A 14,153-nucleotide genomic window follows, 5' to 3' on the forward strand; every position below is an offset into this window, starting at 1 on the left:
GACTGGTCCTTGTCATATATTGACTTGGAAAGAGCCTCCTCCCAAGAAAATTCAGTGGTGGCTCATTAGCACGTTGTCTGGGGGATGGGATTTATGGGCGAGAGGAAGCTTGTGTTCGGGTGGGGAGGAAATGAGGCAGTTTCTAGCAAACTATTCAGCATTTTGCCTGTTTGAAAAACACAGTTTCATCTGTCAGCTTTGTTACTGAAAACAAAAGGGAGGGTATGCTCTGGAAATTCTCAAAACTGTGAAATTGTTTGAGTGTAAGCTTGGTTGCCCGTTGGTGCTGTATACTTAGAATGGAATGAGAGGACGTGAGAGGAGTCTCAGTCATGAGCCGTCCTCAAGATAAGGGGGATGCACACAAACTAAGAAGGCCCCTTCTTTACTTCTCTTGGGGACTTTGGGGTTGACCATTTTTGATAGACTTCTTTAAGATCTGTGAAGCATCAGAGCCTAGTGCAGAGGTCCTCAAGTCTAGCCCTTGGACTGAATCCTAACCAGTTCAGTCAAAAGGATGCACTTAAGACCTAGAGGGTCACGTGTGGACTGGAAGCCACAGGTTCCCCACCCCTGGAGGCCCTGCAGGTTTGGAGCCACAGGGCCCGAGTTGGAATCCGTCCTCAGCTACTTACTAAGTTTGGGGTCTTCAGCTCTCTTGACCCCGCTTTCTTCCTCCTTAAAATGAAGAGCTCAGAGCAGCAGCTGGTCTGTCAGCAAGGAGCCTTCCTCTTAGGAGCCAGTGGCTTTATTGCTTTGGCTAAAAAGAATCCTCAGTGTTAGTGCTGTTTGCAAACATGGGTCATTTGTTATTGTGTAACGTAGCATTCAGCTGGTTTCCGTATTTATCATGGGGAATCTGAAAGCAGATTTTAATGGACTTCACGGAAATCCCTTGTGATACTGTTACTTTTTCTAGCCCGAGTCATGAATAGATTTCTAAAGTTCATTAAGCTTCTGGCTTTTAACAGTTTCAACATTTTGTTCATATAAACTCCAAGAAACAATTTTCTTTTTTGGTCATACATTTTATTTTGATACATCATACATCACATGGGGCAGCTGGGTGGTGCAGCATTTAGAGCAGTGGGCCAGGAGACGGGAGCATCTAAGTTCAAATATGGCCTCAACACTAGCTGTGTGATCCTGGGCAAATCATGTAACCTCAGTCTGCCTTAGTTTCCTCGTGTTTAAGATGAGGATAAAATTGGCACCTTCCGCTCAGGGTTCTTGTGAGAATCAAACGAGCTGGTGTGTAAAGCGCTTAGCATAGGGCCTGGTGCGTAGTAGGTACTATATAGATTTTAGTTATCAATATTCATCATTATTATTATTATCATTTTTCAACAACCCCCCCATCCCCCTCCCACAACACAGGCAGAAGAGATCAAGGCTGCTAGGAGCTGACCCCTCACGCTTCTGCAGCTTATTTACTATGTGGTAAAAGAATAGAAGGAAGGACTTAAAAGTGTTATTAGGTGATTAGTACTTCTCGATTGATTGATTTTTGAATCCAAAGACTTCTGAGGGAGCATGGACCTAGGGACTGCAGAGGGAAGAATGCTCCACACCAGGGAGATGCTGATAACTGTTAGTGGCCACACCAATTCTAACCAGCTTGGGCCGGGGGGGGGGGGGGGGCACGCCAGCAGGCATGCTGGGAGAGGCGGCAACTCCTGGCAGCCCGGAGGCTTCTCCAAGCTTGGCGTCTCTTTGTGCTGGGCCTTCGTCAAGGGTTTAGAAGCAGAGTAAGAGGAGAACAGTGACCCAAGAGTCAGAAGATCCAGATTCCAGAGTTTTGCCCCAGGCATCTGCCTGCTCTGAGCCTCATTTTACTCACCTTTAATAGGAAGACATTGGACAAGCTGGTTTTTAAGTTCCCTTCCAGCACTAGAATGCTATGGTTTGAAGAAGAGGAAGTTAGGTAAAAAAAGCAGAAATAGCTTAGGAAGGGAGCTGAGCCATGGGCCAACCCCTGGGCTGTTCTGGCTCCTTCCTCTATACAAAACCATCTTCCCCCAGTTACTCATTTTATTAATTTTATTTTTTTACTTCTTCTTTTGTATGCTGCCTGACATTCCACTAATGTGCTTAGACTTTAAAAAAAATCTTTCAAAGGGATCAAGCTTCCTCTAGGAAGACCCACAGGCTGTTATTCCGACATTAGGACAAAATTGTTCTATCAGAGTGATTTGTCTCGTGCTGAAATTCAAGGTGGAGGGGCCATGGCTAGGTTGTGGCTCATCTGGAAACATGTTTGGGGATTTCAGTGGACCGCAAGTTCACTGTCAGTCAGCAGCAGATCTAGAAGTGACATCAGGGTAGGCTGTGTTAAGAAAGGCCTCATGCCTAGTCCTTGATGGGGGGGGGTGATGGTCCCACTGTACCCTGCTGTGGTCAGGCCTGGTTCAGTTCTAGATGTCGTGTTTTTTTTTTTTTTGGAAAGATGTTGAGAAGCTTGAGAATGGTGACAGGATGGTGAAATCCTTTATACTTAGGCCTTTTGAGGATTGGTTCAAGCATGAGTTTAGCCCAGAGAAGGCAAGACTTATGGGGATGTAATAGCTATCTGGCTGAAAGACTCTCTTAAGGGAGAACTTGTTAACCTTGTTCTGCTGGGCCCTAGAAGTTAGAATTAGAAGCAAAGGATGGAACTTGCAAAAGGACAGATTGAAGCTCAAGATACAGAAACATTTCCTGGCCATTGGAGTTGTCCCAGAGTGGAACAAACCAGCCAAATGGGCTGGTCCAGGAGGGACAGAGACAGAGATACTGAGAGAGACGAAGATGGAGGCATATAGAGAGATAGAGAAATAATCTAAGTGTCTGTGCTGAGAGACAGAGAAATACACAAACACACACAAAAGAGAGAGATAGAGACACAGAGAGAGAAAAAAATAAACAGTCTAGGTATTTCTTTGTTGAGAGACGGAGGTAGAGACACATACACAAACACAGAGAGATACAGAGAGACAGACAGAAACACAGATATAGAGAGAGAAATAATCTCGATGTTTCTGTGCTGAGAGACAGAGATGCAGAGAAATACACAAACACACAAGAGAGAGACAGAGAGAGAGAGAGAAAGAAGGAGAAAGAGACAGAAAGAGTAAAACAGAGAGAGAAATAGTCCACATGTTTCTTTGCTAAGAGACAGTTCGCATTCCCTCTTCCTCGGCCTAAATTGGTGCTCTGATGTTATGTGTAGTATATATGCATCCTTGGAAAAATGGCTTCTCCTTCATCTGGAATATGTGACTGGAGTATCTTCAAAGTCCTTTCCGTTGTGATGAAAGGGGAAATTATAGGATCTTGGACCTAAGTTGGGAGAGACCTCAGAGGCCATGGAGTCAAATCCCTTCCTTTCAGAGATGAAGCCAATGGCAAGTGAAAGTGATTGGCCCAAGGTCTTACAGGTGGGAGGCCTCTGAAGGAGGATTGGCAACTGCTCAGCCTCCTTACGTTTAATTATTCTCTTAGACTCAGTTTTTGAATACAACATCTCACTACATACCTGTTTTGGGAAGAAGATTGTGCAACATATCTGAGTAGAAGCTGAATTTTTTAAAAAGATGTGGTTTTTAAAAGTGTAAAAAGTTTTTGAAGCTGTGGATTTAAAAAAAATACGAGGGGAGTTTGACAGAAGAATCATCTTTGAATTATGCTAGAAAGACAAAGATCTTGGGAGGCTCCAACTTGTTTATAGCTTTTAAGTTGGATGGATAGAGGAGAACTTAAAGGGAAAAAAAAAACTCTTCAAGGATAAACCCCAGTCGTTTTCTTCAAGACAGGTGGCGTGGCATAGTCAATGAAGAGCTGGCGGTGCATTCAAGTCCTGTCCACCCCACATCCTGATCGAGTGACCCTGGGCAAGTCACCTAATGTCTTGTGCCCTAAGGAGCTCTCTGAGGGGCTCACCTACATTGGCAAGGGGGAGTTTTCTCACCTTGAGGTCTCTGTATCAGTGGAATCACACATCTGGTATACCTTTTCCCCTTTAATATGGAAGTCTGTCAGAGTGGTGGTGGAAGCAGATAGAAACTACTGATTAATGATTAATCAGACATGCAAATAGCAAATCCAGGGAACCCGAGTTGTGGGCTGGGGGAGGAGAAAGCAAAACCTGCCAGGTCTTTGGGAAAAAGTGAGAATGAAAAAAAGGCCTCTAGGGTCATATTTTCTCTAAAGCTGGAGAGTCATAATTCGAAAATACTTCATTTTTTTTGGTCAAATGTACATTTGGAAATTGGCTTATGTGGGTAAATTTTAGACTGGTTTAAAATCGAGGACTTGCTGAATTGACTAGAAGTCTTTCTCCTTGGGCCAAGGTGACCTCTCATGTTTAGCCAAATGGAAACTTTCCTGCCAGCAGCATCATGTTCATTTTTCAATAGCCTACTGCTACCTGAGGCAGAATGTTGTTAAGGTAAGTAGTCAATAGTCAGTAAACATTTGTTAAGTGCCTGCTTTGTACCAGTCACTGTGCTAAGCACTGGGGATACAAATATGAAAAAAGAAAGCCATTCCATGACCTGAAGGAGCTTCCAGTCTAGTGGAGGAAGACAGCGTCCAAAAGTGGTGGCAAGGTTCCCATTGCGAGGGCATTCGAGAAGAGTGGTCAGGTGTGAAATGAGGAGACGAGGGAGCTGAGCTCCCTCCTTAAAGGGAGGTTTGGGAAGTCATGGCCTCACCCTCCAATCCGAGGGACAGAGGGTAGTGAGGAAATCAAGTAACTAAGGCTAATGTGATTTTATTTTTTATTTTTATTTTTTTGCCAGTTTTAGAATTATTTGTTGGAAATGTTAGGAAGATTTACCAAAATAAAAACAAAACAAACAAAAAACCTACATCCCTCAGTTCTCTTTTACAGTTTCAGAGAAAAGGTTGAAGAATGTGAATATTTGACATTTTTGTATAAAAACAGAAATAAGGAAAAAGATGCAAAAGCAACCAGAGGTCCAGACAAATCTGAGCAGATTTCATCTTGAGCTTCCTAGAGCACCGAAGTGAAGTCAGAGAGTGAAGCCTGAGAGGAAGGTGGCCAGGTGAGAGGTGAGGAGGAATGGAAAGAACTCTGGGCTGCTTGTAAGGAGATCTGGCTTCTCATCTATTCAAATGGAGAGATTGGCGTGGGAGATCTCAGGCCCCTTGCAGCTTTAAATTCTATGAAAGAATTATTTTTATAAAGAATTACTAATTAATAAGAGCTGCAGTTAAGAGTGTTATTAGTTGCAAATTACCAACACTAACCTAAGCAATTATTAATGAAACTTTAAGGTTTTTTTTTCCTTTGAAAGAGCTGGGCAGTAAAAACAAAGGTGTGGTTGAATTCTGCATTTTTCACTTGATGTCGAGTGTAATGTAGTTAACTGAAACTCTCCTAAATCAAAGGAAATAATATTGTAAAAAGTGCTTAGCACAGTGCCTGGCACACAGTAGGTGCTCCATAGATGCTTATTCCCTCCCCCCTTCCCTTGTATGTGTACTCAACTAGACAAGTGTAAAGGGGTAAAACCTGCTGTTTCCCCTCTCCTGAGCCTTCCATCCCTATCGTGGTCTTCGATCTCCTCTGCCCTTTGTAGTTCAACTCCTCAAAAAGCCCACATTAGGTGCCTCCACTCTGTCTCCTTTCACTCTCTTCTTTTCCGCTTCCAATCTGGCTTCCAGTTTTGTCATTCTGCCGGAGTCACTCTCTCCAGAATCAGCAGCGATCTCTTAGCTGCCAAATCCAGTGGTCTTTTCTCCACCCTCCTTCTCCTTGACCTCTCTTCAGTCTTTGACCCTGCTGATTCCCTCCTCCTCCTTGATACTCTTTTCTCTTTAGGTTTCTGGGGTGCCCAACCCTCACCCTGGTTTATTCCAGAAATTATATTTGAATTTGTTTTTCTTTGCTTTATGTTTTAGAGTCACTCTTTTTTTTCTGGGTTTGTGTCTTGGGCATCCTTGTACCATAATAGCTTTTGATAGAGGAGTCTTTTCTTTTTTTTAAACTCATTCTTTTAGTATTCCTTCCCAAATTGGAACATTTTGATAGGGTCAAGCCCTTCCCCTTTCTGCACCTGGTTCAAACCCTCGTCACCTCACACCCGTACTGTAGTTCTGCTGGTAGCCTGCTGGTTAAGCTCCTTGAGGCCCATCTCTCCCCACTCCCGGCCCTCCAAAGTCCACTTCATTTCATTGTGCCAGGTTGTCCTAAAGTGCATATTTGATCATGTCATCCCCTCCCTTCTCCCAAACTCTAGTGGCTCTATAAAATCTCCAGATTCAGATATACAAACTTCTCTTTGGCTTTTAAAGCCCTTCACAACCTGGTGCCCTTCTCCATTTCCAGGCTTCCGACCTCTTCCTCTGCCCCATATATTCTCCAGTTCAGTGACACCTGCCTCTTTGTCGTACCTCACACACAACATTCCATCTCTGGACTCTTCCAGGTCATTGGCTGTCCTCCTGGTCTGGAATGCTCTGCCTCCTCACCTCAACTGGCTTTCTAGCTTCCTTCAGACTCCTCTCCTGCTCCCTCCCAGTCCCTTCCCCTTGAAAACATCTTCCATTTACACAGAATAGTTCTTGTGTGTATGTGGTTAACCTGCATGACATCTCCCCGTCAGAGTGCGAGCTCCTTGAGGGCAGGACTTTTCCTTTGGCTTTCTTCTATCCCTAGTCCATAGCATAGTGCCTGGTCAATAGTAAGCTCTTAAATATTGTTGACCGACTGATGGATTTTTTTTCAGCTCTGACCCACAAGCTGTCATGTTGCAGAACTTTGAAATAGAGGAAAAAGAAATAAAATTAAGTTGCTGTTCTGCATATACTATTGTAGTTGACATTGAAACTGTGCTTTAAAGATCACAAAGCATTTTCTATGCATTATCTTATTTGGATCTCATGAAAACACTGCAAGGCAGGCAATACAGCTGCATATCATTATTTTCATTTTAGAGATAAGGAAAATGAAACTCAGAGATGTTAAATGATTTTGCTGTGGGCACTCAGCTTCTAGGAGCTGCAGTGTGGGATCTCAAGTTGGGAACAGAATCTGAGGACAGGCCACTTTTGCCTCCAGGCCAACACTTACATGCCGACTCCCCCCAGTACTGCTTTTCAAGGTAATTGGTTCTAAAGATGCTTTGGGTTTTAAAGCATAGTTTAGCCATTACATATTATTAATGCTATTCAGAGAGGCAGATAAGGGGATCGTAGATATAGGGTTGAAAGAAAACTTGAAAGTCATTGATGCCAGTTGTCTCATTTTACAAATGAGGAGCTCAGTTCCCAGAAACCTTATTTGACACGCTCATTGTCACACAATGTAAGTGACATAGCTAGCATTGGATGGAGGCCCTCTGACTCTTTCCATTTTGCCCACCCACTATTAACCAAATGGCTTATACCAAATTTATATGTCCTTGCTATTATTAACATCGCTTCCTATTCCATTTGTAAGATATTTTTAATTTTATGTAGGTAAATAGTAGCAGGTGAGGTCATCAGACTACAAGGTTTTCAATCTTCTCAGAATTCTGCTTATCTGCTTAAAGATTTTTTGTCAGTCTCTCTGGTCACTTCCTCTTTGTTAATTGGTGTCCCTCCTCAGCATCTCTTCTCCATTAGAGTTGTGTTTTGAATGTCACATGTCTACATAGATGACACAAGGAAGTATATAACACTGAAGGAAACAGAACATTCATTCTCTTAAGTCCCAGCTCTATAATGGCTAGGTATTTGTCTTTTTTTTTTTTTGTAATTTAAGTGTTTTGATTTATTTACAAGCATTTCCATAACAAAATGAAATAGAAAAACGGAGGGTTGCGCTTGAAATTACAAATCCATTGTGTACATCTTGCTATCCTTTCAAATATACAATAATATTATCATGTAACTTTTTTTCCTACCCCACCCCGCCCACTTCAAGACAGCTACCATTAGACACAAATGTGTGTGTGTGTGTGTGTGTTTTGTGTGTGTTCTTTTTCTGGATGCAAACAACATCTTCCTTCATAGGATCTTTGCAATTAATTTGGGTATTTATAATAGAATCATTTGGTTGCTCAAAGTTATTCTTAAAACAATACTGCTGTTACTATATACAGTGTTCTCTTGGTTCTGCTCATTTCATTCTGAGAGGTCTTGCGATTAGTTATAAAGTGGAGGTCTCTCCACTCTTTTCCAAAGTCATTGAGCTCGTCATTTCTTATGGCAGAGTAATATTTCATCAGGAACATATACCACAGTTTGTTTAGCCATTCCTCAGTTGATGAGCATCCTTGCAATTTCCAGTTCTTTACCACCACAAAGAGAGCTGCTATAAATATTTTAGAACAGGTAGGTTGTTTTTCTTTTTCCTTAATCTTCTTGGGAAGCAGACCTAATAGTGGTGTTGCTGGGTCAAAGGGTATAGGCATTTTAATAACTCTTTGGGCATATTCCAGATCTCTCTCCAAAATGGTTGAATCAGCTCACAAATCCACCAACAGTGAATTAAAGTCCCAATTTTTCCACATTCCCTCCAACATTTGTCACTTTCCTGTCACATTCTGATAGGTGTAAAATGATATCTCAAGGTTGTTTTCATTTGCATTTCTCTAATCAATAATGATTTGGAGCATTTTTTCATATGATTATAAATTGTCTTGATTTCTTCATTGGAAAACTGCCTGTTCATATCCTTTGATCATTTATCACTTGGGGAATGACTCAAATTCTTATAGATGTGACAGAGTTCTTTATATACTTGAGATATGAGACCTTCCTTTATCTGAGGAATTGTTATGAATTTTTTCCCCCAGTTTTCTTCTTTCCTTCTGGTCTTGGCTACATTTATTTTATTTGTACAAAATCTTTTTAATTTAATGTAATCAAAATTATCCATTTTATATTTCATAATGTCCTTTATCTCTTGTTTGGTTCTAAATTCTTCCCTTCTCCATAGATCTGACGGGTAAATTATCTCTTGCTTTCCTAATTTGCTTATGGGATCACGTATTGTGTCTAAATCACGTACCCATTTCGACCTTATCTTGGTGTAGGGTGTGAGGTGTTGGACTATGCCTGATTATTAACTTCTTAACTGAGTTGTTAACTACTCTGAAGGTTAGGAATCACAGTCAATTCAGGAGCAGCTAATGGAGCATCAGTCAGAAACTAAGATAAATCAGCTCTGAAATTGTGAATTGCAATTAATGGGAAACATGTGGATTACTATGTGTTGGCAGCATATCTACTATGCAAGATACCTTGGAATAGTACCTATGTGTGCCTAGAACCATAGAGTGTTAGAACTAGGAACATAGAAGAACATGGAATGCCATACCTAGAAGGGACCTCAGAATATAGAATGTTTGAGTTGGAAGGTACCTTAGGTATCATCTGCTCTAGTGGGTCTCATTTTACTGATGAGAAACTGGGAATCTGAGAGGTCATGCGATTAGTTATAAAGTTGAAGCTAGATCTTGAGTAGCTCAACGACTTCCAACTCTAAAAACAAGCTAATAATGCTAGAAAAAAAAGTCAGGAATCATTGAATTGGATTAGCTCAGTGCACTATATTAGGAACCTAATGTGGCTCATGCATATTGTGACTTTTACTGGCAGAATTTAAACCAGCCTATTTAGTACCATTTTAAATGGGAGGCGGATTGTGAGATGTTATAGAAAAAGACAGTAATTCAAATCCAATTTAGTTTTATTGGTCTGTTGTCTGTCCTCCTTTGAATGTGGATTGTTTCATACTGAACTGTTAATAGAATGCAAATTACATACAAGATTTGCCTGGAACAGACTGGGACAAACAAAGAGGCCTTGGAAAGAATTGACTCTGGACTGTGTGAATTCATTTCAGAAAAGCCTTAGAATCTGTCTGGTTTAGTGTGGCAATTTTTATCTGATTTTGAAGTTTTCATTGAGATTGGGAAGAAGGCAGCAGCTCCTTTGGGGGCTGTTTTATTGTGTGGTGAGATATGTGGACAGTATTCAGTTACTGTATGTCTGGAAAATACAAATTTCAGGGTAGATGATCGAAGCATGCCATGACTCATTAATGAGCTGAAGACTGTTCTAGACTAGGAGTCAGAGACCTGATTTCAGATCCTACCACGGGGAATTATTAGGTGTGTGATCCCAGGCAAGTCCCTTACTGTATGCTTGCCTCAGTTTACTCATCTGTAAAATGGAAATAGCACCTACTTCCCAAAGGTGTTCTAAGGATCAGATGAGATAATATTTGTAAAGGGATGTGTAAACCTTAAATAGCTATAGAAATTATTACTGTTATTATTGTTGTTGTTGTTGCTAACATTTTACACAAGGCTTACTATGTGCTGGGCACTATGCTAAGTACTTTACAGATACTATCCCTTTTGATCCTTGCAGCAACCCTGGGAGGTTATGATCCCTAATTTACAGTTGAGGAAACTGAGGCAGGCAGAGGTGAAGTGACTTGTCCAGGATCACGCAGAAGTATCATCTGAGTCAGGATTTGAACTCAGGGCTCCCTGACTCCAGGCCTAGCTCTCTCTATCCCCTGTGCCACCTAGTGGCCATTATGTATGGTTTGGATTTTTCTTTAATTAATTTTGGAATTAGAACAGGGTGGGAAGAGATTTCTAAATAGTATTTACTATACATTTATTTTTCATTTGAATTTTGGATTTTATCTTAGCTATTTGAATTGAACTCCACGTTTAAACTCTATTGTGGTTACTCTTATTCTTCTTATTGTTACTCCAGTTAGAATAGCAATCTCCTATATTTCTGTAATTCTTTAGAGCTTGCAAAGCACTTTCCTCCTAGATGGTGGGAGTAGATAACATATGTATTATCATCCGTGTTGTACAGATGAGGAGACGGAAGCACAGAGAGATTGACATTTGCTTCAGTTCACACTGGCTTAGAGACCAGAGCATGGGGGTGGAATCCTGGCTTTGTACTTTTCTACTGTGTGGCCACGGGCAAGTGACCTAATTTGTATGACCTCTTGACAAAAATGAGGAAGTCAAATGAGCTGGTGGCCCAGTGGAGAGAGTGTTGAACCCAAGCCAAGAAGACCTGAATTCAAATCCTGTCTCAGATACTTACTAGGTGTGTGACTCTGGGCAAGACACTTGAAATTGTTTGCCTCAGTTTCTTTGTCTGTAAAATGGGAATAGTAATAATAGGACCTACCTCCCAGGGTTGTTATGAGGACCAAATGAAAGATAATATTTGTAAAGGGCCTTGTAAACTTTAAAATACTGTATAAATGCTAGTTGTTATTGTTCTAATTGTTGATTCTTATTGTTACTGTGTGTCTTTCCAGCTAGGACAAGCACCAGTAGCAAGGGGCAGGCCCTGTTCCTGGCAGGTCTTCTGCCTTCTTCTGGGCTCCAGTGGTTGGGGGCTTGTCTGCTCCCACGAGGGCCTAGAGGTCTGCAACTTCATCTTCTGCACATACGTAACTAAGCAGTGATCCACGGAGTACGGTTGCTCCTTGAGTTCTTCTAACCCCTCTGTATTCCTGTCAGTGCCTGTTTTCCTTCAGTGCTGTTTCTCCTGCAGGGCTTTGCAGGTGGGACTGCCTAAGAGGGGGAGTGGGCTGTAATGGGTCCAGCCTGGTGCTGTTTAAATAAGACATGTGCTGCCTCCCATCTGGTCCAAGTAGACCCAGCTCAGGAGACTTCTGCCCTCTTGACCTTCTTAGCTAAAATTCTTTATAATACTTTGAAATTTTTAGATGTGACACTGGCTCTTTTTGGAAAGAATGATCAGCAGAAACATTCTGAATGACTCTGCTTCCTATATGGAAACTTTTCAAGAGCAAAAGAAGGCCTCCATTCAGACAGCTGTGATAGCTTTTTTTTTTTTAAAAGAAAAGACACATGAGGCATTTAGATCATATCCCCAGACCCTTCTAAATTCTAAGAATTTAATTCAATTTAATAAGCATTTCCCATATACCTAATGTGCCAGGCCCCAAGCTAGGTGCTGGGGATACAAACAAGCAGGCTGTGTAAAGGCATTGACATGGAGACCTTCCTGGTGAGTAGCAAGTAGGCTAATCGGAACGGACCAGCGGCTTCCTTTGGGGTTGAATGTGACATCAGAGCCGGACGAGGGAGCCATAGAAGCTTCCTGAGTGTGGAAGAGGGTATTACAGTCTCAGACTTCAGCCTTAAGAGCATCAGTTTGGCAGCCGTGTGGAGGGTGGATAGGAGAGATGAGAGACTGGCAGCCAGGGGCCAATAGGAGGCTTTTGTAGTATGCCAGGTTGGGTGGAGAGGATGGCTAAATGACTGTGAGAGAAGGGGTGGGGATAGAATTGACAAGATAAGGCATCTGATTGGATGTAGAGGTTGCAGATAAGTAATAGAGTTAATTTAATATTAAAGTTTTTCTTGTTTTAGCACATTTGTTTTACATAGGTTAGTTTAGTATGGTAGCATCCTAGGTTTTTATGCTAGATTTTTATTTGGGTCCTTTGCGTGATCAGTGTGGGCAGTAGATTTTTCCCCAGGGATGCAGGGTGGTTTGCTAGAGAGAGTGGACAATGGGGATGTGTTGGAGTTGGGCAGTTGGAGCCTTCTGGGCCTCAGCTTTCTAGCCTCTATCGCAGAAGGTGGCTCTGCCCCGTGGCATCTGAGGACCCTTCGAACTGAAGCATTTTACTGGGTGTTAATTGCAGTCAACACCTGCTTTATCTTCTCCTTTATGGTTCATCATTGGCTCTATTGATTATCTGTTAGTTGCTAAATCTCTGTTCTTGAGCATAGCCTTCAGTTAAGAAATTGGTCCCGTGGCCAACAACCCCATGTCCCATTTGGGACCTTGTTTCAGGCTCACATTGGATGACAAATGGGAGATTATCTGAACTGTAATGGTAGAATGTCATATGTGGTCATCGTTATGGTTTCATGCAGTTGATGGGGGATGACCAGACGAAACTTAAGAAAATGGCTGGCAAGACTTTTTATAGGTTTTCATTTTTGAGCTTGGATATATTTTCACAAGAAAAGCCCTAGTGATGGTGTGTATATGTATATACATGTGTGTGTGTGTGTGTGTGTGTGTGTGTGTGTGTGTGTGCATGTGTGCATGTGCATACGTACACACATCCAGACATGCCCCTCCTTGGATCTGTACCAGTGCCAGGTGATCTCAGTAGTTAAGATGTGCCTGTATTAGGGATGAAACAAATTTGAAATGTGTAAGATGTTTTGTGGTCCAGCTTTAGTAAGCTGTCATTCTGGTTCATAAAAGAAAGTTTGATGGTGCTGTGGTAGGGAGAGCCTTGGCCAGGCTCCTGTCTCGCCTCTGCGGCTCTCCAGCTAGGGATGAATCACATGTTCAGTCGCTCACCGAGGGTGTGTTAGCACCTACAGCGTGCAGGGCACTACAGACAATGACTTCCACTGGGGGAAGGGCAGCAGATGTCAATGCCCAGGGTGCTGCAGGGAGGGCTCTGAGCAGGATTTCAGTGTGGGGCTGGCGTGGTGGGGGGAGCACATGAGCTGAATCTTGACTGAATCGGGGGTTCTGTGAGGCCATGATGAGGCTGAAAGGTGAACCAGGCGTGAAGGCCAGAGACCTTGGGAAGAACCAGAGCTCTTGGAGATGGGATGTCCTGCGTGGGGAGTGTCACGTGGACCCCTTTGGAGCCTCCTTAGTGGGTTTCTGCCTGGTGAGGCCTGTGCCAGAGGAAGATCGCTTTGACAGCCATGGAGTACTGACATAGCTCAGGCAAGGCGATGACACCCTGAGCCACAGTGGCGGCAGGTCATGGGAGAGCAAGGCCTCGAGGATGACTCTTACTGAATTTGGAGGCCTTGGTGCCTGGGAGGATGGCAGTGCCCTCTGTAGTAACAGGGAAGTTAGAAAGAGGGAAGACTTGAAGGGAAGAGACTTTGGTTTGCAATATGTTGAGTTTAAGATGTCAGCTGGGTGGCACAGTGGATGGAGTACTGGCCCTGAAGTCAGAAGGACCTGAGTTCCAATCCAGCCTCGGACACTAACTAGCTGTGTGATCCCAGGCAAGTCACTTAACTAACTCTGTTTGCCTCAGTTTCTTCATCTGTAAAATGAGGGTGATAATAATATCAACTACCTCACAGGGTTATTGTGAGAATCAAATGAGGTAATGTTTGTTTAAAGCAAGTGTACCTGACACATAACAAGTTCTGTAG

General features: G+C 42.5%; 1 protein-coding gene across 6 annotated transcripts in view; it reads left to right on the plus strand.

Annotated features, from left to right (window-relative positions):
- GRK3 (G protein-coupled receptor kinase 3) overlaps positions 1-14,153 on the plus strand; it is a 180,258-nt gene that overhangs the window by 25,223 nt on the left and 140,882 nt on the right. The window contains exons 1-2 of one of the 6 annotated variants that reach the window (XM_020996596.2): positions 4,224-4,426; positions 4,925-5,052. The exons of 4 other annotated variants lie outside the window; for them this stretch is intronic. The gene's annotated coding sequence lies outside the window, so the exon portion shown is untranslated. Of the gene's footprint in view, positions 1-4,223; positions 4,427-4,924; positions 5,053-14,153 lie in introns of those variants that run through there. One more of the 6 variants, XM_078154393.1, reaches the window with a different exon arrangement.

This window comes from Phascolarctos cinereus, unplaced genomic scaffold (genome assembly GCF_003287225.1).
Source record: "Phascolarctos cinereus isolate Bilbo 61053 unplaced genomic scaffold, phaCin_HiC Scaffold_4;HRSCAF=312, whole genome shotgun sequence".
In the NCBI taxonomy this organism is placed as follows: domain Eukaryota; kingdom Metazoa; phylum Chordata; class Mammalia; order Diprotodontia; family Phascolarctidae; genus Phascolarctos; species Phascolarctos cinereus.